General features: G+C 46.7%; 1 protein-coding gene across 5 annotated transcripts in view; it reads left to right on the top strand.

The window, feature by feature from the left end:
- Nucleotides 1–3,457: 3,457 nt before the first annotated feature.
- The window catches only part of MBP (myelin basic protein), a 138,816-nt gene continuing 118,082 nt past the window's right edge, over nucleotides 3,458–24,191 (top strand). Inside the window, exon 1 of one of the 5 annotated variants that reach the window (XM_063077534.1) lies at nucleotides 3,458–3,769. The gene's annotated coding sequence lies outside the window, so the exon portion shown is untranslated. Of the gene's footprint in view, nucleotides 3,770–3,926; nucleotides 4,092–4,234; nucleotides 4,720–24,191 lie in introns of those variants that run through there. The other 4 variants (XM_063077533.1, XM_063077536.1, XM_063077532.1 and 1 more) reach the window with 4 other exon arrangements.

Below are 24,191 nucleotides of genomic sequence, written 5' to 3'. Positions count from 1 at the left end.
TTGATAGGGTCCTTCTCAGGACTCCTCCAGCGGGTGAGGGAAGTTCCCCTCAGAGGCCCATGACTGTGTGCTGGTTTGCTGTGAGGACTGCTTTTCCTGCTGTTCTCTTTGTTGAAACGAGGACAGTGTTGGGTTTCACACCTGCATGGCGTGGCACAGTGTGCCCAGCCCGAGAGAAGAGAAGTGCCCCGCCCTCATGAGAAGGACTTCACCCAGACCCCACGGGCTGCCCCACCCTCAAGGGGCTTAGGGAAATCTTTTCTCCTGCTTATACCTGGGCCACAGAGTGTGCCTGCAGCCTGGCTCTGCCATTTGTCAGCTGTTTGATCTCGAGCCAGTTACTCAGCCCTCTAAGCCTCAGGCATGTGGAAATTGACGTACTCAAAGGTCTTACTCACAGGGGTGTTGTGAGGACTGAGTAAGTGACCCGTGCAAAGTGCCGGGCACATGGTAAGTGTTGGGTGAGCGTCAGCTTCAACCATCACTGTGTTATTGTCCTTGCATGGGCTTGGTGGGGGCTTGGTCTCTGTGCTGTCCCCTCACAAGCACCTGCTTTGCACATGCAGTTGCCTTATTCCCTTCGTCTAGCTAACTCCACGGTCCCCTCTCCAGCAAGCGTCCCTGGACCCCGTCTCACCGCCTGTCTGATCCAGATGCTCTTCCTCTGTGCTCAGCCCCACTCGCTGGTCTCCTTGTTCCTCTAGACTAGAGCACTTTACGTTCCTTGAGGGATACACCTTACGTCAGTGCTTAATAAATATTTTTGAATAAATAAATGAGTGAATGAGTAAATGAAACTTGATAAATAAAACTGTCAATTAATAAATACTTTCTTTCCTGGAAATGAAATCTGTGGTTAATTACAAGTAGTGTAATAAATAGGGAGGGGCAGGGGCATCTATGGGATCCCCATCCTGCCACTGTCATTCTAACCAACTCTGTAGCCACCTTGATGCATAACAAACCACCCCAAACCTGGTGGAAAAAGCAACCACCACTTCATCATGTTCACAGAGTCTGTGGGCTGGGAATTTGGAAAGGACCCAGGATGGATGGTTTGTTTCTGCTCCACAACGTCTGGGAGCTCAGCTGGGAAGACTCATCTAAGGCTTGGTCACTCACACATCCGGAGGTCCGTGCTGGTTGTCAGTGAGCTGCTATCTCACCTGGGCTGTCAGCAAGAACATGCACTTGTGGCTGCTCCATGTGGCTGCTTGGGCTTCCTCACAGAGCGGTGGCTCGGCTCCAAGGGTGAACGGCCCAAGAGAGAAAAGCAGAAGTTCCTGGCATTGTTATAACCCACCTCACAAGCCCACTGTAAAGATTCCCCAAGTTCAAGAGGAGGGCATTGAGACCCCACTTCTCCATAACATCAGTATCAAAGTGACATAGCATGAAGACTATGTGGGATTGGAGACAGTGTTGGTGCCACCTATGGAAAATACAAATTGCCCCGCTACCTTGATCTCAAAGTGTCTACTTCTGAGTGCAGGTGAGCCCTAAGAATTTAAGAAGTTTATTGAAAAGCAAGCCATACATCATTACATAGTTAGGGATCTCAGTAGTAAATACAGAAATTCTAACAGTGTTTGCAATGGCAGTTAACAACCACAGTATGATATTTATCGAATGCACATGCATGTTATTCTCAAATACATAGGTTTGCCAATATATTTATGTAGTTCATTAAGGGTGAGTTTAATCTCTATGGATAGCTGTGTGTTTTATTTTTATTAATAAAATTATGAAGGTATGGTTAAAGAAAATATGTATATTTTTACACTTTGTAAAAGTTTATAAAAATATAATATCAACGAACTGATGGTAGAAAAATATGTGAAAGATTTTTATGTTTTTTCCCACATAACCAGAGTCCTACACATCTCCTTTCCTTTTTTTTTTGTCATAGTTCACCAGAAGCAAAGTGACAAGTGGCTTTTTCTGAGTATGCACATGTAAGTGTGTGTGTGCATGTGTAGTTGTGGTCTATAGACCCCAAGTGTTTTCCTTGATTACACAATGTTTATTTCTTACGTTATATTTACTGGAATTCACTCACCTAATTGTCTTGCATTCAGTGACCATAGCAGAATCGATCCAGTTATTAACTGGAATTTGTGTTGAGATGATCAACCCTCAATCCTGTAGGGGTGGATTATCTGCTTTGTGAATATCACCAGCAAATTGTTAATTATGGACCCGGGATGAAAATGAAGTTCAGTCCTTTCCTAGGCAAAGTATTATTACACAGATAGATCTGTTGATAAGGAAAATAAAGAAAACTCAAAATACGTGTAGTCTCAAGTCTATATTTAGGAATTATTTAGATTAATTTACTTATTTCAGTTTGGGTAATTTGGAGTTCAATTCAACTTAACCAAAATTTATTTAATGTGTACCACACACAGAGAGCATTATGCTGTAGGCAGCAGCATGTAATGCTGAATAGGCCGCACTTCCTGCCGTCTGCTTACCTGAAGTACAGTGAGAGATGGAGGTAACTGCCATGTGATTTTCTTAGAAATGTCGAAGACACAGGAGGCTTGTTGAAAGATACCTTTCAATTTTATTCATCAAATGAACGTTTGTCATTTTGCTGAGGGCTGTGCATGGCCATCTTTCTGTAGCAATTTGACTCTCCACAGTGAGATGCCAGCTGTCCTCGAGCCTGGGTCCTTTCCTGAACAAGGGAGGGAAAGCCTCTAAGCCTGGGCCTTTTAAATGCTGATCAATTGTTTTATTAAATGGTATAACTGAGTCATGTATATATTTTTTAAAGTGTTCATGAATCTTTACAATTGTCTTGCTATCTATCAGCATGTGCATTATAGCCCAACAAAATACGCACGGTGCAACTTTAGAAATACTTCTTAAAGTTTTAACTGGAGCTTGGTGACCTTGACCTTTGCAGAGATGACTGTTGGCATATGTAATGTTTTTAATAAACCACTGAAAAATTAGTAGAAGTAGCACAAAGCAGGAGGACACATGCTGTCATCTTCAGTATGGTCCGAGTGATGCCTCAGACCTGCCTCACTGACATCCGCGGTGCAGGAACATGTCCTCAGTGTGTAATCATATCAAGAAGACGCAAAGAGACATTTGTGGGAGGAGAAGCTGTTTGTGATGCTAAAACAGGCGTCAAAGCTGGAGCCAGAGTTCCAGCAGCCCCTGGCCTGAGCTCAGGAGTGACTTGAGTCCAGCATCCAGGAGCATCCCGGGGTAGGTGTCACTGCCCTGAGCACTCTCCCTCCCACCCTGTTTATCTTTTCCTAAAGTGAGTGTGAAGTCATGGGGCAGGAACATTGGGGGAAAAACAAACTTTATCGCAGGAACAATGGGCAACTTCTCCCCTGCCCCTCTCCCGCTCCAACCTCAAATTCCCAGAACCCTCATGTTCTCTCCTCTGGACAATCTTTTCTGAGGAGAGGACCAGATTAAATGTTTTTATATAACTGTGGAAATATTTCTCTTAGAATTACCAGCATTTGAACACAGTTGCTAAATTCTGGGTTTTCCGGGGAGGTTAGGCTTAGCTGGGCGTGGGAGCAGACCGACTATGCTTTTGGCTTTCTCCCTGATGATATTGTGTGGGTCCCCAGCTGCCCCCTGAAGCATCAGATGCAATTCCTTGAGTGGGAACTTCAGTCAGGAAGAACTCTGAGGTCTCATTCAACGTCTCTCCTCCTGCCTCCTCCTTTTCCACCATCGGGACGAAGCCCAGAATTCAGGGGAAGACCCGTCTGACTCCACGGATCCCTGTGTCCAGGTGAGTCATGTTCAAACATCAGGCTTCTTTTGACCAAGAGGATGACCAAGACCCCATGCAAAGCGATGCTTCGGTGCCTGGGGCTCTGGGTTCGCTTCCTTCCACCCGCGCATTTTGGGGTTGCATTTTCTGAGTGCGCATTCCGTGCCTGTGTCCTTTGTGGAAGTGTGACCTCTGCAGTTGGCACCTGAGGGTGGACCTGCTGCAGCTCTAGGAAAAGCAGGCTTCGGCTGCTCCCCTACCCCGGTTGGATCCTGCCACCCACAGATGATCCGCGCAAAGTCGACCGGCCAGGGCGGACTCTGAGGACGGCAGGGGCCAGGTGAAGGGCCGGCGCAGAGCAGCAGCGGGTGGTGTGGGTTCGGGCCAGTCGCCTGCGTGTGGCCCTCGGTCGCCCTTGCTGAGGGGTGGGGCGTGGGGACATGCCATCTCAGATCCCGCGGGCGAGGTCGAGGTCCAGGTGCGGGGGGTTTCACAGGCCAAGCGACGAGAGAAAGTTTAACGGGCAGCAGTTTAGGTCGCAGTGAAGCCCCGCCCCCCGCAGGGGCTGACCCTGCGCCTGGGTCCCCGCGCCTGGGTCCCCGCGCGTCCCCCGAGTTCCGCGTGGGCGAAGCCGTCCCCGCGGTGCCCCGGGCTCTCGGGCGGCGCCTGGGGGAGCGGCAGGTGGAGGCGGCGGGCCCCGGCCGGCCCGTGTTTACCTGGCTGGCAGGAAGCCCGGGGGCGGGGCGGGGCCGCGGGGTGCGCGCCCGTCCCTGGAGCCGCCGCCGTCAGTCACCGCCGCCGCGCGCCAGCAAGGACGAGGACGAGCCGCCGGCCCCGGCGGCCCCAGTCTCCAGCCCCGGAAGGCGGCGCCGGCGGCCCAGGACCCCACGCTGCCTGCGCTCGGCGCCGGGACCAGCCCCCGGGCCCGGGCTGGCGGAGCACGGCCGGGAGCCGCGGGCGTAGCGCCGGTGGGTGACCTCGCCGGGGACGGGCGGGAGGTTCTGGAGCCTTTGTCTGCGCCCCTCCGAGCGGGGACTGCGGAGACCTGGGCAGGACCCCGAGCCGGCTCCTGGGGCCGCAGCGGGGGAGGGGTGGGCGCCGAGGGACGGCGCTGTCCTCACGGCCGGCTTCGGGCCCCATCCCCGGCCGGGAGCGCATCGGCTCACCTGGGCAGTGGCGCAGGTGGCCGGGCAGGTGGCAGCCCCGCGGCCTTCCTGACCACACACCACCTCCCCTGCCCGACCCTCTCTGCAAGGGGGTGGTCGCGGGAGCAGACGCCGGTCTGTAGTGGCGGGGACTAGAACCTGACAGGTTTCCAGGTGTGGTCCCCAGACAGGCCTGGCGGCCTCAGGGTCACTAAAACAGGGCGCGGCCTAGGGGTGAGGGGTGGAAGGGAGGAGTTTAGGGGTGGGAGGTGACAACGGTCACAAGAGGCCGCTCTCGGCGGCGGTGTGGAGCTGGGGTGCTGGTGGCCAGCTGAAGGGCAGGCTGGGGGCTCCATCCTAGCTTCAAGTGCTTCTAATTACACCCTGAGCCCAGAGAGCGGGCGATTCCCGCCCCTGCCTCTCTTCCCAAGGCGAAGCACTATTTCCCTTTGAGTAAGAAAGGTGGCGACAAGCGACTCAGACTCCGACTCCGACTCCGTGCCTGGCTTCCGCCTTCTCAGGGCACGTCAGGCTCCTCGGCCTGGCCCGCGCCGCCTGTGGCCACCTGCAGCCACCTGCCCTCTCCGGCAAATGGCCTGCATTGCTCAGGTCTTCCTGGCGGGCACCCTCCTGGGTGTGACTGTCTGTCCTGGATTGGACGCGCCTGGTTTCGGTGGCCCCCGTGGACTGGTGCATTCACGCAGTCGTTTGCTGTCCCTCTAGGCCTTCTGGGACGCTCGTGGCAGTGCCTTGCTTCTTTCAGGGTCTACTTTAGCTTCTGTTTTGAAGATGCAGTGGGGTTTGGAAAAAGGTTTGTTTCTTTGGGGATCCCAGTGAGATTCGGGCAGGAAATAAGCGCGTTCTGCTTCCTTGTTCTGTTTTGCACTTGCGACAACGTGAGAATCAACAACGTGTGTTCGGCTTATCTTTGCATCTGTGGAAGGCGCAGGAGCTCCGGGGACGTTTCGGAAGCATGGCACATGTCCTCCAGGGGAGCCTCTGCCTGTCTGGCCACAGGACAGCCCCCACGAGAGAGAGAGTTTCTCAGAGGAAGGAAACTTTAGGGAGCATCCCACTTAAGACGTATTTTTTGGAGATTTTACCTGCCAAAGTCAGGTCAGGAAGGCACGTTACTGATGGACACCCGCAAGTTAGGAGACCATCCTGATTCCTGCTTAATCCTGGAGGGCCCGTAAGAATGCCAGCAGCCTAATAGAGTGTGTTTCTACCAGCCAAGGGAAAGCGCACATTAGCAGGGTGTTTTTGTTTTGCTTTGTTTTGTTTTAAGTGGGATAAACGGAAGCCTGAAGAGAGAGAATCCAGTTAAAAATTATTGAATTTAACTGTTCTGAAATTACCACCTTTGTTAACTCAGGGTTAAACAAATTCTGTTTGGTTCAAATCCACTTTGAAAATCTTTTTAAAGTACCACATTTCTGCCTAAACATAAGAAAGTGTAGGATGAGTTACTTGTGTTAGATCTGATGTTTAATCACTCCGTCATGGTTTTGAACGTCAGTGTGGACAGTCGGGTCAGTGTTGGCAATGACTGTGTGTGCTGATTAAAGGTACCTACCAAAAGCTGAGGAAAGGACAGGGACCAGAATTTCTTGTGATTTCTCTATTTCTGCCTGAATTTTCAAATGATAATTCAAGGTTATTTTGTTTAGTTTCTCTCTGGATTCTTTAAAAATACGACACACTTAAGATTAGCACCTGCCTCTGTGCCTTTTCAGGTAACATTTATTGACCACTTACAAGTGGCCAAGCTCTCTTCTGAGAGCTATTTCTCACGTCATTTAACAGTTTAGCTATAAGTTAAATAACCAACTCATTTAATTTACATATCTTATTTACTAATTTAGCTATAAATTTAACAAAGTAAATTAAATTATTAGTCATAACTAATAACTAATAGTTTAATAGTCATAACCATGCTAGGATACCCTCATTTGATATCTCTGTCCTATTTATATCTTCCTTTCTGCTGATGAGAAAACCAAGGCGCAGAGAGATTAAGTAAGTTACCCCAAGGGCACACGATCAGGAAGAGGCAGGATTTGGTCCAGGGAGTCTCCCCCCAGCTCCTAACTGCTGCCCAGCAAAGCTTTGGTGAATAGGATGTCCGCAAAGGTCCCCTTTGTTTCTCTTTCTTTTTAAAATTCCATCACTAATGAGTGACCATCCCCCAAAATACGTGCTTCCTTTTCAGAATGATTTGAACATAAGGGTGCTGTCATCTGCCTCTGCTACTCATCCTTTCCTTAACTTCCTTAGTTGTCAGTACAGAAAAGAAAGTATTCTCATTGCTCGCAGTAATTTACATAAATAGTCACTAAGCAGCAAGACACTTCTATTAAGCCATTGGAACCCACTAAAGGAGGCCTCAGGAACTGTGTTTAGTGGGAGAGTGGATATACCAGGGGAACCCTGATCCTGGCTGAGCAGAAATGCCAGATGAGCAGCTGGAACGTCCTCCTGAGCAGATTCTAAATCTCCATCAAAATCTGTAGCAGGCAGGGTTCAACCAGAGAAACAGAAGCAGTTGGAGATACAGAGGAGAGATTTGTTGTAAGGAACTGGCTTCTGTGGGGGCGGGGGGGAGACAAGCAGGCAAGTCCCACATCTGTGGGACAGGGGCACAAGGAGGGCAGCAGAAACTCCCAGGCATGACCTGACTCTACTGTCCACAGGAGCATCTCCCTCCAGTCTCAGCCACTGATAACTATGGATGTTTCCATATTCAATAATTGTTAAAATACAAAAATGTCGTTCTGAATGTTATTTTATTCTGGTCTCTGTGAACAGCACTGAGTAGGACTGAGGTGTTTATGGAAACTAGGTTGATGCTTAAAGGATGAGGATAAACAAATTTATGTGAAATTAGTATCTGCAAGATATAAAATGTTCTAAAATTCAGCAATATAAAACAAGCTGCCCAGGAGTAAAATGTGCCACTGAACAGGCTCCATAGTCTAGACAAAAAAACCCAGATGGAATAATAAAATATGAAAACTACTTTAACCCACTGGTAATCAGGGAATTAAAAATTAAAACAGAAATAAGATACATTTTCACATTCATCATACAGGTAAAATTCTAAATTCTGACTATACCAAGTATTGGAGAAGATGTAGAGAAATGAGAACTCCCATCATTGCAAGTAGGATCATAAATAGAAACAAACACTTTAGAAAGTAACCTAGAAAAGCTGAAGGTGGACATTCCCTAACACCTAGCCGTCTCACTTCTAAGTATAGAGACAGTGAGCACATCTGCAGTCCCTTCTTTTGCACTGCTGAGTGGTGTCCCATGGTGTGGGTGGACCCATTTGTTTAACCATTCACTGTCTGAAGGACATCTGGATTATTTCCAGTTGTCAGTTATTGCAAATAAAGCTGTAGTGAGCATTTGTGAACATTCACAGGTCTTATTTGAACATAGTTTTCATTTCTCTGAAACAAATGCCCAACAGTGCAATTGCTGGGTGGTATGGTAAAGACATGTTTAATTTTACAAGAGACTGCCAACTCTTTACCAGAATGAGTGTCCCATTTTGCATCCCCACCAGCCATGTGTGAGTGATCCTGGATCTCTGCAAACTTGATGGCATTCGGCATTGTCACTATTTTTTCTTTTAATTTTAGCTGCTTTAATCAGTGTGCAGTGATGTCTCATCATGTCTTAAATTGCACTACCTGAATGTCTTACTGCGCTGGCTAGAACTTTTAGTGCATGTTGAATAAGAGTTGCAAGAACTTGCCTTATTCCTGACCTAAGGGGTAAAATGTTCAGTTTTTCACCATTAAGTAATATGCAGCTAATGGTTTTCTGTAAATGTTCCTTATCAACTTGAGGAAGTTCCCTTCTGTTCATAACTTGCTAAGAGTTTTTATCACGTGTGGGAAGGTAGGGAATTTGCTGTGTCTGTATTGCTTTATCTCTTCAAAATATTTTGAGGTTTTAGACAAATAAGAGAATGTTTTACTTTTCTTGAAGGAAAGGGTAAACCAGTTGTCTTGTGTATTATTTTTTGTATTTTTTTATATGTTTAAACTAATTACTACTTTATATTAATACTAAATAAACGAATATGAAATTTGGGGAAAATAATGCTAATGATAATGAAGTGATGGGAGAGGGAAGATTAACAGCCTCAAAAAGGAATCTGAAAGTAGGGGTGGAGTTGAAATTACTAAAACTTAGTAAGATGATAAAAAAGGAGGAGTAAAAAGGAGAGATGGGGCACCTCCTTCTTCCCATTATCATTTGTAAAGTAGTATAAATAAGAAAAACCAGAAGGTGAAGATAAATAAATTGATCTTAAAAACTACGCCTTGCAGTAACGCGCACTAGCTAGTATTTCAGAGGGGGTGGGGTTTGATCTGACACAGCCTGTACATTCAACTCAGTATTTGTACTGTCATATTGAGTAGATGATCTTCTTTTAAGGAGAACCAAGCAGATCTATCTAAGCCTGACAAGATTTGAGGAGAAAAACATTTGAGAGGGATCCAGCTCCTTTTCCTTCCTGGCTGCCTGGATTTATTGTTGGTCCCCCATGACAATAAGTTTGGCCTCTAAGCAATCCAGCATCTTTCAGGTAGAACTCAGCACACTCGGACCTCACTTCTCTCACACCGTGGGGCGTCCTGACTTAGAAACCTGACACGTTGTGGGGAGCTGCCCCTGGATGACATCATGGAAATCCACACAGTCCCTACTCCTGTGGGTGGCGTATTCCCCTCACTGGCCCGAAGAGCGACTGTGTTCCTTCCTTTTCCTGAGACAGGCTTCCAGGCGGAGGCTGGGTTAGGATGGCAGGGACTTCTCTGCAGAGGCTGCTGAGCCCCAGGTACATTGAGGTGACCAAAAAATTATTTTTGCTAACTTATTTTTAAGTTAATGCACTTTCTTTAAGGAGTTAATGGTCACCAATTTTCCAAGAAGGAAAATGAAGTTTTATTCACAGTACGTGATTAACCAAATTACATATTAAGTTTAAAATTAGAGACCAATATATAACACATAAAAAGGCAAGTAGCAAAAGAGAGTAAACATGGAAAGAAAGGGCCAGGAGGCAGAGAGAAAGGGAGGCAGGAGGCTGGGGGGTGAGGGGTTCTCAGGGGCTGAGGGCAGGGGACACAACCCCCTCCAATCCTTCCCTGCTCTCTGCCCAACCCCTCACAGCTTAATCCTACTCAAGGGGAATCAGTCTGTTTCTCTCATTTTTTTTAGTATCAAAACCTTTACTCATCAAAATATGTGGGCATAGCTAAAGTGCTACTTAGAGAGAAATTTACAGTGCTACATGATCTTACATTAGAAGACAGGGAAACTCTCAAATCAATAATCTAAGCTCTAACTCAATATATCCAAAGAAAGTAGAAGGAAGGACACAAAGATAAGAGCAGAAATCAATGAAATTGAAAACAGGAAAACATGGAGAAAGATCAATGAAAGAAAAAAAATGGTTTTCTAAAAAAAAAAAAAAAGCAAAGAAACAAAGCTTGTTTTTCAAGGAAAGGAACAGATATTAAGACTTCAGATTCAAATTTTGAGGTGCATGAAAGTAAGAGCATTTCTTTTGTGGCGATAGTATAGACCACATCAAAAGCGTGACTGATTTTGAGAAGGCGTCCGAGGCTGGCCGTAGTGACCCAGGGCGCACACCTGCTGGAGCTCCAGCGGGCTTCTCTGAGGCCTGAGCCACAGCTATTTTACAGGAAATCAGTGGCTATGTGGGGCCTCTTGGCTGTTTTATCTTGAGGAGTCATGCTTCTTCTTGGTATGAATTGTACATTTTAAAATGCAAAAATTGTTAAAACAGCCATTCATTAAGTTTCTTTAGTCAAAGGTTTTGATAGTATGTCGATGCTGACTTAGGCAGTAATTAAGGCTTGGATTTGGCTTTTGTCTCCCCAGTTGTAAGGCTGTCTAGAAAATAATCACTGGTATTGACTTTTCTTTTGAAAGTAGAGTTGAACTTAATATTTTCTTATATGAGGTTTTATTTTGGCCAGTGGTCAGCGTTTGGTCCTCACCGTCTGGACATTGTGACAACTAGGGCTGACACTCGTTGCACATCAGTAAGTGCCATTGCGCACCAGGCGCCAGGCGGGGCTTTGGTGATGACAGAGCTGAGGACGGGAGTTAAATGGTGGCCTCAGGTCTGCAAGTGATAAAGTCTTGAGCTCTAGGGGCCTCCAGAGTTAGCTCAGTCCCCACGACCATATGGCTTCCAGGCTGGACAGCAGTACAGGAGGGAGACACTGTGCAGACCATGCATAGTGACAGTGACCTTGCGCAGGGACACTTGGCGTCACTGGGGCTGAAGGCCTCACTTTAATGCAGTTTCCTGATATTTATATTTCAGAGAATGACTCCTCTATATTGCAGTTAAATAAATGTTACCTTGTTCCACTAGAAGAGAGGCAGAAGTGTGCTAGGGTTTGATTTTTGTCAAGAGACAGTGGTGAACCTACCATTATTTGCAGAGGAATTGTGAGTGTTGGCCCCAGTGGCCCCAAGCCTCCTGGATGACCTTGATCACCACCAGGTAGCACTGCAGGTGTCATGGCCCTGCCTTTGGAGTGTCAGGTGACATGGACCTTCCCAGAGAACCCTGCATCCTGGGCACCCTGCCCACCCTTCCAGTTAGGACTATCTGGCCACACTACCCTGCAGGCAGGAGCACAAAGCCCAGAGCTGATAAGGGGTGGAAGCCCAGGACAGCTCCCCCAACAGACATTGTGCAGGTTCACTGGGCCACATCCAGGTTGATCAGCAGCTAAACAGAGAGAGAAAGACTCCCACTCAGATCTGGTTTTCACCTGGAGTCTGATCAGGAAACCTAAAGCTGCAAGAGGTCAATGCACACACCAAACAAAACAGAACCTACCTGGATCACGTTAGGTTTGTACCAGGCAACAGAATTGGCTTGGTAACCGACTCCCAAGCACAGTATTGGCCATAGTCACCCAGCCCTGTTTCCCCCATCTTCTCCCCAGAGAGTGGACAAGCTGGCTCCTGGGTTTCTCATTGGGTGGTCTGCAACCACCTGCATGTATTTTCCTGAATTATGAAATGCAGAATCCTAGGCCCGTCTCTGATATACCACATCACGATCTTGGAGATCAGGCCCAGGAATATGTATTTTAATGGGCACCCCAGTAAACTTGGGACCACTGCTCTAAGTAAAGAAAGGAGACAGGTAGCGAGAGCCCAGGCATGTCTAAGTACAGGTGCTCACACACATGCTTTAACACAAGCAGGAAATTCTTTATCTTTCACTGATAATCTGGATTTATTTTGGAAAGAATGACTCATTGATGGTAAAGTTTTATGTTGACAATATGACAATTTATTTGTATCATTAGTTTTTGATACTTTCTCCACATTCAGAGAATAACATTTTATTTCCTGCCTATGAGTGCTACTGTATATGATAAGAAATAATTATGGATGCTGGTATTCTTCATCTGGTTTCCTGTAGAGTGGAAACTAACATGTGTGCTGCACTTGCTATCAAAGCAAAAATTGTAGGGCTCTGTTGCAGGCTTCCCACACAGAGGAAATGCATAATTACTTTAAAAAATCATCGACTGTCTACTTTGTGCAAAATACTATGCTCTGCATTTCAGGGTACATGGAGAGAAAACAGATGTAGCTCTTGCCCTTAGAGTACTTATAGTTTTATTAGGGAACTTAAAAGTGCATGTATGGGTTTCCCAAGGCAAACTATTTGTGAGTGCCCTGCAATGTGTATGGACGAAATGCTGCAGAATTTCTGAAGAAGGGGATCACGCCTGGTAAAAGAAAAGAGAATCAGTAGCTATTTTGAATCAATAATATACTGTAAAGTGTTATTCTCTCTGTACCCCAGTTCACTTTCCAGGTCTGTTGGCCTCTGCTCTCCTAATAGCAGCTCCCTGGGCTTCTGTCTGGACACTTTCAGGCCTCGTGTGTGATTGGAAGAGACTGTTCTCTCCTGCAGGTGCCTCCTCCCCTTGCTTCTAGGTTGTTCTTGGAAGTCTCCTTCCCTGCACAGCTTTTGCATGTGGTGGCTTTTCTCCAGTTTTGGTGGCATTGTGTTTATAAGGGGCTTAAATATTCTATTATGTTCTTACATTCTGGAGAACATTCTGGAGAAGTGTTAAAATGTGTTATTCACCCTAATATCTACAAAGTTCATAGTCCTCATATTTGTTGTATAACAGATAGGTAGATTCTGCTAATTCTAATCACCATCCCCCAATTGATACAGAGCATGAGCCTGAACTTTACGGAAGTTATGTGTCTGAATCTATTCGCTGCCAATCAGAAGGCAGCTAGCGAACTGGGACATGATTTACTCAGTTTAAACTGTTGCCTTAAAAAAACAGATAAATGAAATCAGTAATTTTATAAAATAAACAAAAATGATTCTCACATATTTTAGGAGCTAGGTTTCTCTTATGTGAGAGTGTGGGGGGTTGGAGGCAGTGTGTTTTGTGTTTTTAATTCTGGTCCTTTCAGATGTCTGGAAATGTAATAACCTTGGGATAGCTTGAGACCGAAATTTACATAGTGTAAACACCAGATGCAGTTGTCTTCCTGGAAATATAAAGAGGATAAATTATATTTGAGAAATAGGTTAATGCATATATAGGTCCAATGTATCATTTTATATTGCTGTATGAAAGCTGTTATGGTTTTAAAGGGAGATGAGGATTCTTTTATTCCATCATTATTTTCATATGTCAAGACTCACTTTTGAAGAGAGAAGGATTTGTTTATTTATTTATGTATTTATTTATTTATGTATGTATTTATTTATTTATTTCTGTATGTATGTATGTATGTATTTATTTATTTATTTTCAATGTGAAGAGAGAGGGATTTAAACCAGATATTAAAAGCTAACCTTATTCATTTCAGACTGGTAGTTGACAATTGTCATAGGAAGGGAAGGTAGGACATAGACATGTACAGATCTAGCAACCAACCTTGCTGAAAATACGTGTTTAAGTGCACGTGAAACGCCATATTTAAAGACTCAGTAGGTAATAGTCCTAATGTTAAATAAATTAATTAAACATCTCTGTGTGTATATATGCATATATATTAACAATACCAAAATAAAGTTGTGCTAAAGAAACTTAAGGTAAATTTTAATGTAAAGGAAGGTTGAAAACTGGACAAAATTCCACACCATTTCAAAACAAAACAGAAAAACTACATTTGCTCCTGAGATGGAAGAGGTCCCAGATTGTATTTTTGTGTGGCTTTATGTGATACGACCATCTCACTGAGTCCTAGATTCAACTTCATTTGTTTTCACAATATGTGTAAAAGAGGAACTTGAAAAATCTACCCTGGATTCCAACCACAGAAATTTATTCCAATCTCCTTCAACTGAGCAATGCTTAATTACCATAATGTCTATGGTCAGGTCCCTGCTCGGAAGGGTAATCACTCTGGTTGTCCAAAACTCAGTAGTTTACCATCCTTGTCTTAGATTAGCCTTGCTAGGAGATGTCCGTGCATTGCTGATGTGATGGGTTTCATGACTACATACATTTTGTAGTATAATTTGGAGACTTAGAGAAATTCAAATATGAAAAATAGCAATAGGAGTAGAGCCAGAGTCTCCGTTCATTCCTCAAAGAGGCAAAGCTCAGACCTGCATGGGTGCCCACGGGGCTGCATAAAAGAAAGGAGGAAAAACCCTACACTGAGGTCTTTGCCATGTGTCGCCTGCAGGCCTGGCATTCTCCCACGGCACAGCCAGAGCCTGCCTAGGTCTCGCCGTGTGTGAAGTCTGTCAGCAGGTAGCCTTTGGAGTGGCCTGGTTTGAGATGTTTCTATTCTGACAATATTGGGACGAAGCTCATAGCAGAGTGTATTCTCCATATTAGGATTTTGAAAAAAAGTAATTGATTCATAGAAGAACCCACCCCCAAAGCTCTTAGTGAATTGTTTCACGTATGTTAACTAAAACATTTTGTAATTCGCGATTATTGTGCTGGGCACAGGTGTGTTCCTATGTCATCACCAGCCCTCCCTGTCTTCTGAAGGGCAGAGTCTCAGTCTCTGTGGGCACTGGATCTGCCTCGCTTGGGGGTCTGCATTTGCCCTTGACGATGGTCACCTGTCGGCACAGCTGTGCATCTGGGAGCTCCCGCTGCGTGTCCTCTCTGTTGCTCCGGCTTGGGTCTCACTCCCACCGCGTGTGCTGCGCTCTGCCCCACTTGGGTCTTGTGTTTGAGGTTCTCAGCCCGGTGCTGAGGGAAGGTGGCTTTGTCTGCAGTGAAGATAACCACGATTGTCTGCCCCCTTCGTGCCCGCATCTCAACTGTGTGCCAAGCCCCAATTCGATTCCGTGAACAGCAGGGTGCTGCTGAGCACACTTCCTTTTTGAGGTGCCCTTTGTTCCTCCTGAGTGAAGGCATCAGTTTTCAGGGAGGAAGGTTGCCCCTAGATAGGCCAAGCCCTCCTGGTTCCTGAGCTCTGGTAGGGGGGGAAGGGGGCAGGTAGGTTGCAGAGCTCACTATTCCTCCACCTCTGCTTGTCCTCGTAGCCACTGGCCCCTCCAGGCTTGTCTGGCTTACACATCACCAGGCCAGCATTCTTCTGCTCTCAGAATATACTTGGAGTGGCTTCTATATGTGTGCATGTGTGGTATGAGTGTGAGTGTGCATTTGAACCCAGCTCTCTGCTCTAACTCTGTCTGCTATCTCCGGCACTGAACACCTAGTAGACACTCAAATAATGAGTTTTCCCTCCTGTCTCATCTTGGACTTGGCCTCTAGCTTCAGAATCCAGCTGCCAACAGCTGACACATGTGGACAGCTTTGCTTAAGCCCTCTCCGGAGGTGCTTGGTGTGTGAAAGTGCTCAGTGCTGCAGGACACATGCAGTCAGTCCATCCCCATCCTGCGGACATCACCAAGTGCCATCACACACAACTGCCCACGGAGTCACCTGGACCCAGCTCTCTCTCCTGAGAAGGCTTGGAGGGACTGAGTGGCCCATCCAAGGCCATGTGCTGAATGACAGAGACAGGACTAGAATTGAGGCTTCCTGCTCCAGACCCATTTTCTTTTCATTTCAAATCACTCTTGCTATTCTATGATTGGGGTCAAAAAAGAAATTATTTATCCACAAATGTTATTCTAGAGAAGTATAAATGAGGAAGATGCTTTATTATAATTTTAGTGTAGACACAACTTATCAGGCAAGCCACAAAATTATGAATATACTCTGCCGAGATGTTTGCATTTTGCAAACCACATTTTTTATATTCTATAAAAGGCATTCCTGGATAATCTTGTTTTTGATGAAGTAGTAAAATCATAAGGCCTCAAGTTAATGGTAATAAATCATTGTCTTTTAAACGGATATTGATCTTTTTAGGCCCAAAGATATCATTTAGAAATTAAATGGCATGCAAAAAACACTTAAAAAGTTCAAGCTCAAAATGCAAGGTGATTGGCAGTCTTAGGTTCATAGTATATGCTGTTTACTCTAAGTATTTCTTATTGAATTATTCACTTAAATGCCAGTTTTTCAATAACAGAGTTTTAAGAGATACTTAATTTAATGATGTATTCCTAGAATGCTTCATTATTTATTGTTATTCTGTGATAGTTTTCATGTTGAAGGAAATAAGGTATGAAGGTTGTTAATGATAATAAGCTTGAAGTTGTTAATACATTTTGAGTCATTAGAGCATATGTTAAAAGGTGTGAAATGAAAGAGAAAGTGTCTTCTGGCCTTTCCCTGGAGCTCTTTTTCTTAATAAATCCAGGACTTAGCATCAAGAAACCCTCTTTTCATAAGACCAGGCCATCAGGTCAGGTCATGGCTGCACTTGAACTGAAACCCAAAAGCTGCGCCTTGGGCAGAAGCTCGGGGGCAGCTCCATGCAGACCAGGCAGTGTTCCTGGGTGGCCCTGCCCCACCTGCCGTGTGGACCTGTGTTACTCAGTCTTTCTAAACTCCTGGGTTTCAACATCTGTAAATTGGGAAACATGATAATAGCACCTATCTCCTTACAGGTGAAGAGAACTAAGAATACATACTTCTAAAGTTTTTACCCTGTCAGTGGTGGCCACTCTGCAGGGTTTCCTGAATCCAAATCCAGAGTTCTTTTCATTGTATCGTGCTGTCTAGTGATGTGTCTCCCTCCCCTTTCTTTAAATATAACTGTCATTTGTGATGATCAAAAAACTGCTCTGACCATGTCAGCTAAATTACAGTACCTTGGAAGATATGGGATAAGTCTGTAGTCACGTCCACTTGTTCTGGAAAATGTTGTCATAATACCATTTTTACTTAGAAGCAGACTTAATGGCATCAGAAAGCCATAAAATAACCTAGAATGCTTCTTGTAACCCTCGTGTAACCTAGTACAATTCCAAATCTATACATCACGTTCCACCAATAGAAAACATGATGAAGTAATTCAGATGGGGCTATCTCTCTCCTTTGACATGTCCTCCTTTTTGTGATCACAAAATCCTGAGCTCTGTGCTCCCGCATAAGAAAGTATTTCTCGGGGTGACCTGACTGTACATCTTCCTGGTTGCAATTGTCATATTGGCTCAGTAAATCCTGGCTATCTGTATTTGGCCTCAGTTTGTTTTTAGGTCAACATTTGCCAACATCCTTTATCTTTCTATTGTGTCCTGTGTAGTTAAGGACTTGCCCAGTAAAATGTTGCCCATCCATGTGAAAATGTGGGACCCATTAGGGAATCAGCTCTGAGTCGTGTCCTCTGCCAGACCATGGTGGGATTGGTGACCACCCATAGCATTCTCCCTGATTAGAATCTGGAAGGCTCTGGAAAGTTCCAGAAGATTCTGGAAGGAAGTCACCCAGTAAAATATTGTGTGCCCATGTAAAGACATGGCACAGATTAGAAGATCGGCTCTGAGCCAGGTCTCCTATGAAACCAAAGTGGGGTTGGTGGCCACAGTGTGGCCTTCTTTTCCCTGGTTAGAATCTAGAGATTGTAGATCAACAACTCCAGGATTCAGTGTCCTCTTTGTTTTCAGAAAGATTAGGTTTATTCCAGTCATACTGTAGCTCTTTGGGGCCCAGACCACCTGTAAACATATGGTCTGAGCACTGACCCTACACACAGACCATCAAAAACTATCGTGCCTGATATCTGGGTTTGTAAGTTGCTCTGGAGGTGAATTAAAATAAGCCAAGTTGAACAAGCGTTGTTCTGTCCTGCTTCGCTGGCTCTGGCTGTGAGCAGTGCCCGAGTGTGAGTGGCTCCTCCGATCACCAGCGCCAGTACCCTGGGCCATGCAGCACATGGGAACTGTGGGGATAGCAGAGGCATGGCTCCGCCACAGCTGATATCTTAGGGAGATGCCGCTGCAGATAAGGAGGGAAAAGCCCACACTGGGGTTTAATATGCCTCTGACTCAATGGTTTGCATCCCCAAAACTTGCAAAATATTAACTAGTGGTTTCCACAACAACTTCAGGAAGTGACATTTACAGATAAGAAGGAACATGGGCCAAACTCTTCAGGGCAAGACAGGGAGAGCCTGGACAAGAAGGCGCTCTCCCCGGGCACGCCTGTTACCCGAGGTTGAGCTACTTCCTCTCTGAACCCACAGCCTTGACACCTCCCAACTGCAGGTCCCCTGGGTTGGGCAACTGTGCAGGGCCAACTTGTGATGAGCCTCACAGAAGCCAGCAGGACCCAACGTTCATTCCTTATGACTAAGTCAGACCAACGTGACTGCAAAGCTGCCAGCGATCCCACCAGCCACAGAGGGAGGGTGTGCCCACAGGAGCGTCAGTGAATCCGCCCTCCCCGCAAGGTCAGGAGGACAGTGCCGGAGTGACAGTGCTGGCCTGGCTTGTCAGGATGACAGAGCAAGAAGGGCAGCTTCCTGTGACCTTGCTATTTCCACACAGAGAATCTCATCTCTCTCCATATAGCTGCAAATTTGATTATCTTACCTGGTCACAGACTTGTGGCTATACTAACGAGAAATTTCGAAGTCTATCTAACTTCAGCATGAATGAACTGCTGTGTGATCTGCTTTTTCTTTCCTTCAAGAAAATGCTCTGTTGTCATTTAAACAGGTGATGTTTATGGGAATTCCAGAACGAGTCATTTGCTGCTTTATTGAGAACAGCTTTATCTACAGAGCAGCTGATGCTGTGAGTGGTAAATTCAAGGGACCATAGTCAGATTTCCAGTAAACTCCACTTTTCCATTCCATAATTTTCTTTTAAAATGGCTTTTGATAACTTAAAGGCAGTGTTCTTCTGTGATGTAAATCTACTGAAATCTGTTAAGCCTGAAAGAAAAAAAAGGAATGTGATAACCAGCTTATAGATGATATGATCTGAGACTCCAAAGCAAAAAGCCCCATCCCAGAAAATCTAGAAGCTACTTTCTTCTCTGGCACTTCTTACATAAATGAATCTGAATGGGGTTTTTGTAACATTTTCTGTTTAGTTCCATTGAACACCCAGCCCAGTGCCAGATCCTGAGGTTGTTGGCATGCTGGGTCCCTCTGCGTTGTCTCGGAGAAGCTTGCTTGAGGATGGATGCAGATGTCTTAAATGAGCTTTGGTGGCTAATTTTAGGTGTCAACTTGATTACATTAAGGAATACCTTGAAACCTGGTAAAGCATTCTTTTCAGGTGTGTCTATGAGGGTATTTCCCGGAGAGATTAGCATGTGGGCCTGCATGAATTCAATGGGATAGATCCGCCCTCAGTATGGGCGGGCACTGTCCAATCCACTGGGGGACCAGAGGAAAAAAACGGAGGAAAAGCTGCATCTCTCTATCTGCTGGAGCTAGATATATTCTGCCTTCCTGTGTGTGGGTGTCAGAACTTCAGACTCTTTAGCTTTGGGGTTCCAGATCTTATACCAACGGCGCCGTCGGCTTCCTTGAGGCTTATGGACTTGGACTGAGCCACGCTACCGGCATCCAGTTTGCAGACAGCCCACCGTGGGACTACAGCCTTCACAATCCCGTGAGCTGATTCCCCTAATAAATCCCCTCTCATATTTTACATACGTATCCTATTGCTTGTGTCTCTCTGGACAACCCTGACTAATACAAGTTTTGACTGTGTTCTTGGGGAATTACTGGCTTTTGGGTCATTCTTAGTCTGGGGAAGCCCAGCACTCTGGAGAGCTTTCTCATCACAGTAGAATTGAATCATCATCCAAAAACAGATGAAGGGCATCATTGGTCTCCTACGGTATAAGTCATCTCATCTGAGACTCCACTCGTGCCACTAGGAGGGTCCTGCTCTTTAGTGGATTCAGTAGTATCCAGTCACTCCCATGTCACACCCAGACTCCACTCATGGTCTCCTTGCCTCGAGGCCTTTGCACAAGTCCTGCCTTGCCTGGGACACACTCTCCCTCCAGAGAACTCCCTCCACAGCCCCTCACCTACACCTCCCACTCATCCTGTAGGTCCCCACCTATCTGCCTCTTTCCTAGCATCACAGATGGCTGGCTTAAACAACAGAAATGTGCCCTCTCATAGATCTGGAGGTCAGAAGAGCAAATCAAAGTGCTGGCAGAGCTGGTTCCTTCTGGAGGCTCTAAGCAAGATCCTTCCTCTCCTCCTCCAGAGTATGGTGGCTGCCAGCAACCCTTGGCATCCCTGGACTTGGGGCCACAATCCCTCCAACCTCTGTCTTTGTTGTCATGTGGTGTTTCTCCCTGTGTGTCTGTGCCCAAATTTTCCTCTCCTTTCTCTTATAAGGATATCAGTCATTGGATTTAGGGCCACCCTAATCCAGTATGACCTCATCTTGATTTCATGACCCCTACAAAGACCCTATTTCCAAATAAGTTTCATTCACAGGTGCTGGGGGTTAGGACTTGGACTCAAATCCTGGGAAGGGCTCCGGGGCCTCCACAGCCAGTGATGTGCTGCCCCCACATGCTCCCGAACTCTCCCCACCCTGACCCCACCAGCAGCAGAGTTTTACTCTGGGTTTAATGCCTGTGCAGGCTCATCTGCTGTTTTAGACTCTAAATGCAAAGAAGACAAAGAGCATTTGGCTTGGGGCAAAGATTGAGTGGCTGATAAGTATTTTACACAATGCTTGTTGGGGAAGTCAGATAGAAAGTCTTTCTAAAACTGTCACCCTTGTTATATTGTGTTTCCAGTTGCTTCTAAAATAGAATAAAAGGCAGTGGTCATCTAAGTGACAGAACTGTATGCTGCAGATGGTGACTGTTATTGGAGATGACATGAGCACACCACTGCCTGGGCTAGGGCCGCAGGGAATGGAGGCTCCTTCTGATCACCCTAGTGGGACACAGCAGGGTCACACCAAGGTCCACCTGAGACTGAGTCAGAACCAAGGCGAGTTAGTGACTCGGTGGTGACGCTGCAGAGCTGGGGAGGGGGGTGGCAGGCCCAGTCAGGGCAGACTTTGCCAAGTGAAGGTTCCAAAGGAGGACGGGGTGCGGGGAGAGTCTTGAGAGGAGAGCATGTCCAGGAGAGACTGACGGTGCCGTGTGGCTGGCGGGGGAGGCGGCGAGGGCAGAGGAGGCTGGATGTGGTGGGAGGGCAGGACAGAGGCGCTGGTGGTGGGACAGTGCTGGGGACACCACAGGCCTTGTTTCATGTTCAGGGGCAGCAGCCTCCTGGTATCCAGGGCAGGCCACGTGCCACGATGGCCACAGCCACTGCCTTCTCCCCCAGGGGAATGTGTGAGATCCCAGCAAGGGAGAGAGCAGCCCCGAGCAGGAGGGTGCGAGGACCCTGTCCTCCCCTCTCACACTCTCACACCCCCGACTGCCTCCCCTGGGAGCCAGAAGTACAGCAGGGGGCAGTTGACACCCAAAGAGCACTTTAAAGGCCCCTGTGGGGTCCCCAAGGTGCTGGGCTCCAGCTCCCTGCCATGGAAGGACCCTAAAGCAGAATGGCCAAGGCTTAGGATGATGGGGCTGCCCAGCCCATGCCACCCGGGTCAACCTGGCACCTGCACTTGGACAGTGAGGGCAAGAAGCCCCCCAGGACGGAGGGAGGGAGGTGCAGAGCCTGTCTGGAGAGAGATGGAGAGCACCTTCCTGCCCTGGGTATCTCTCCAGGCCTCCCGGGCGCTGTGGGATGGAAAGAGGGGGACAGAGGGAGGGCGGGGACTGGCTGTCCTCCCATTAAGGAAACCTGGGCATTGGCCTTCCCGCAGAGGCTCCAAGGTGGCTCCTGCCTGTCCCTGAGGCAGAAAGAGGCACTCAGCACTGGCGTGCCCCTCACGTTCAGTTTGCACATTGAGGAGCTCAGATCAAGGATGGTGGCCGTCCCCTGGGGGGTGTGCAGGGGGGGACAGGATGGGAGGGAGGAGACGGGGAAGCGTGGTGGCCAGAGGGTCCCCGTGCCCCCGTGGAACTCGCGAGTTGTCTGCAGCTCTGCTCCGGTGTCGTCTGTCTGCCAGCTGCTCTGCTGCTCCCTGTCCTGTGTGCGCAGGTTTGGTTTTTTGGTGGTGGTTTTGGTGATGTTGTAGCTGTTTTCTATGTTCTGAACACAGGGTATTACAAGAGTGTTTTTGACCTGAGAAAAAATGGTTGTCTGCAGAAAGCAGGCTGACAGGCCGGGGGATGGCAGAGAGGAACAGGGCAGGACAGGAGAGGGAGAGACAGGACAAGGGGAGCGAGAGGATAGAGCCTGATACTTCGTTTCTCTTTTTCTTTTTCTTTCAGATATCTTTTGTTTTATTTTATACATGAGGTTTTTGCACTTTTAAATTTGTTCTATGGGTTTTCTTTTAAAAGTCAAAGAAGCAGAGTTCTGTGGCCTGCCCTTCTAACTTTAGGCTATCTCCGTTTGCTTTCCATGGGTGGGAGATCTACTTTGTCTCCACAGGGAGGATGGGAGGAGTCCACACCTCTTGCTGAGTTGCACAACCCGCCAAGTCGGGAGCGGAGCTGTGGCTGCTGCTGTGCAGCCACAGAACGCTGCAGTGAAGCCCTGGTGGGGATCCCACCCTGGGTTTCAGAGAGGCAGAGGACACCCGAGACCATGCAGACCTGCCCACTGACCCAGGGCTCTCCTGCAGCCCACAGCTTTCTGCTAGGTTCACCCATCTTGCATTTAACATTCCTGCAAAAGAACATGCTGATGACCACCTTCTGTGTTACTACCTGTATTCAGGTCATCCCATTCCTGGGAAACCCAGTCTACATTCTACCAGTCTAAATTGTACACAGTATCTCCCTCAATATTCAACACACAGCTCAGTGGTCAAGAAGGCTTTTCTGATATGTGCAAATCCACAATAATCTTTCCCTTAATTTCATTCTTCTAGAATGTATGGTTATGTTATCTCCAAAATGCAAAAACATGTTTATACATGCTTGCTGGTTCTTCAGTAGACATTGGGTGACATATTTGATGTGAGGGACCCACACCTTTCTGTGTATGTTTATTGAACACTTCCTCCATGCCAGACATGGCTAAACTCTAGTGACAAGTTGCCAAGAATCAGAGACCCAGTGAGGAGGTCCGGGAACAGGAATTGCTGTAGCCATGACAACAGTGAAGTCAGTTTACCTTTACAGTCTGGAAAGGAGCAAAGACTCCAAGTGGTTAATGGCAAAGCATGTGGAATACTGAAAGCATTGCTTTAAGGATTTTAAAAAGCAGAGAAAGCAGAAAAAGATAGCTCCATGGTGGGATTTTTAGATTCTGCTATCATAAGGATAACATGTTAATTCTCCTTTCTGGGAGTGACTATAAGTGGATTCTACTGTGTAGACTCTTAAAACTTAATCATAATTTATATGTTTTGTAATAGATCATCATGTGCCTGTTTAAGTATACATGTTTTGTTTACAAATACAGAAAACAACAATGTATCTTTACTTTCCCTGGTGCTTAGTGAAGTGGTCCTAGAACAAGTACACGCTCGGCAAACAAGAAAAGGCCACCACAGGGTGTGGCCACATGTGGCAGGGAGGGACTCTGGGAAACGCGGCCCCACCCCATGGGAAAGTGACATTCAGGATGAAGCAAGCCATCTTTTTAAAAATGTACAATGTTAGGAGCAGAAACTTGTACATACTTTTCTTTCTACCAACCCATAATTAAAAGTAGAATGAGTAAAGCATAAACCCTGCGAGGGATATTCGCGCTGCAGACAGAGGAGCAAGTCTGTGCTATGTCCAAGGAAGTGAGTCCAAAGTCTGCCGGCACAGCATTGCTCTGGCCATGGGGACTCTGGGCATGCGCTGTCACCATCCTCTCACTCGCCACTGGCCTACCTATAAACCCAGAAAAGCCAGGGGGCATGGTCAAGGCCCGAG

Source organism: Cynocephalus volans, chromosome 13, assembly GCF_027409185.1.
Source record: "Cynocephalus volans isolate mCynVol1 chromosome 13, mCynVol1.pri, whole genome shotgun sequence".
In the NCBI taxonomy this organism is placed as follows: Eukaryota; Metazoa; Chordata; class Mammalia; order Dermoptera; family Cynocephalidae; genus Cynocephalus; species Cynocephalus volans.
This window is presented reverse-complemented; position numbering and strand designations above follow the sequence as displayed.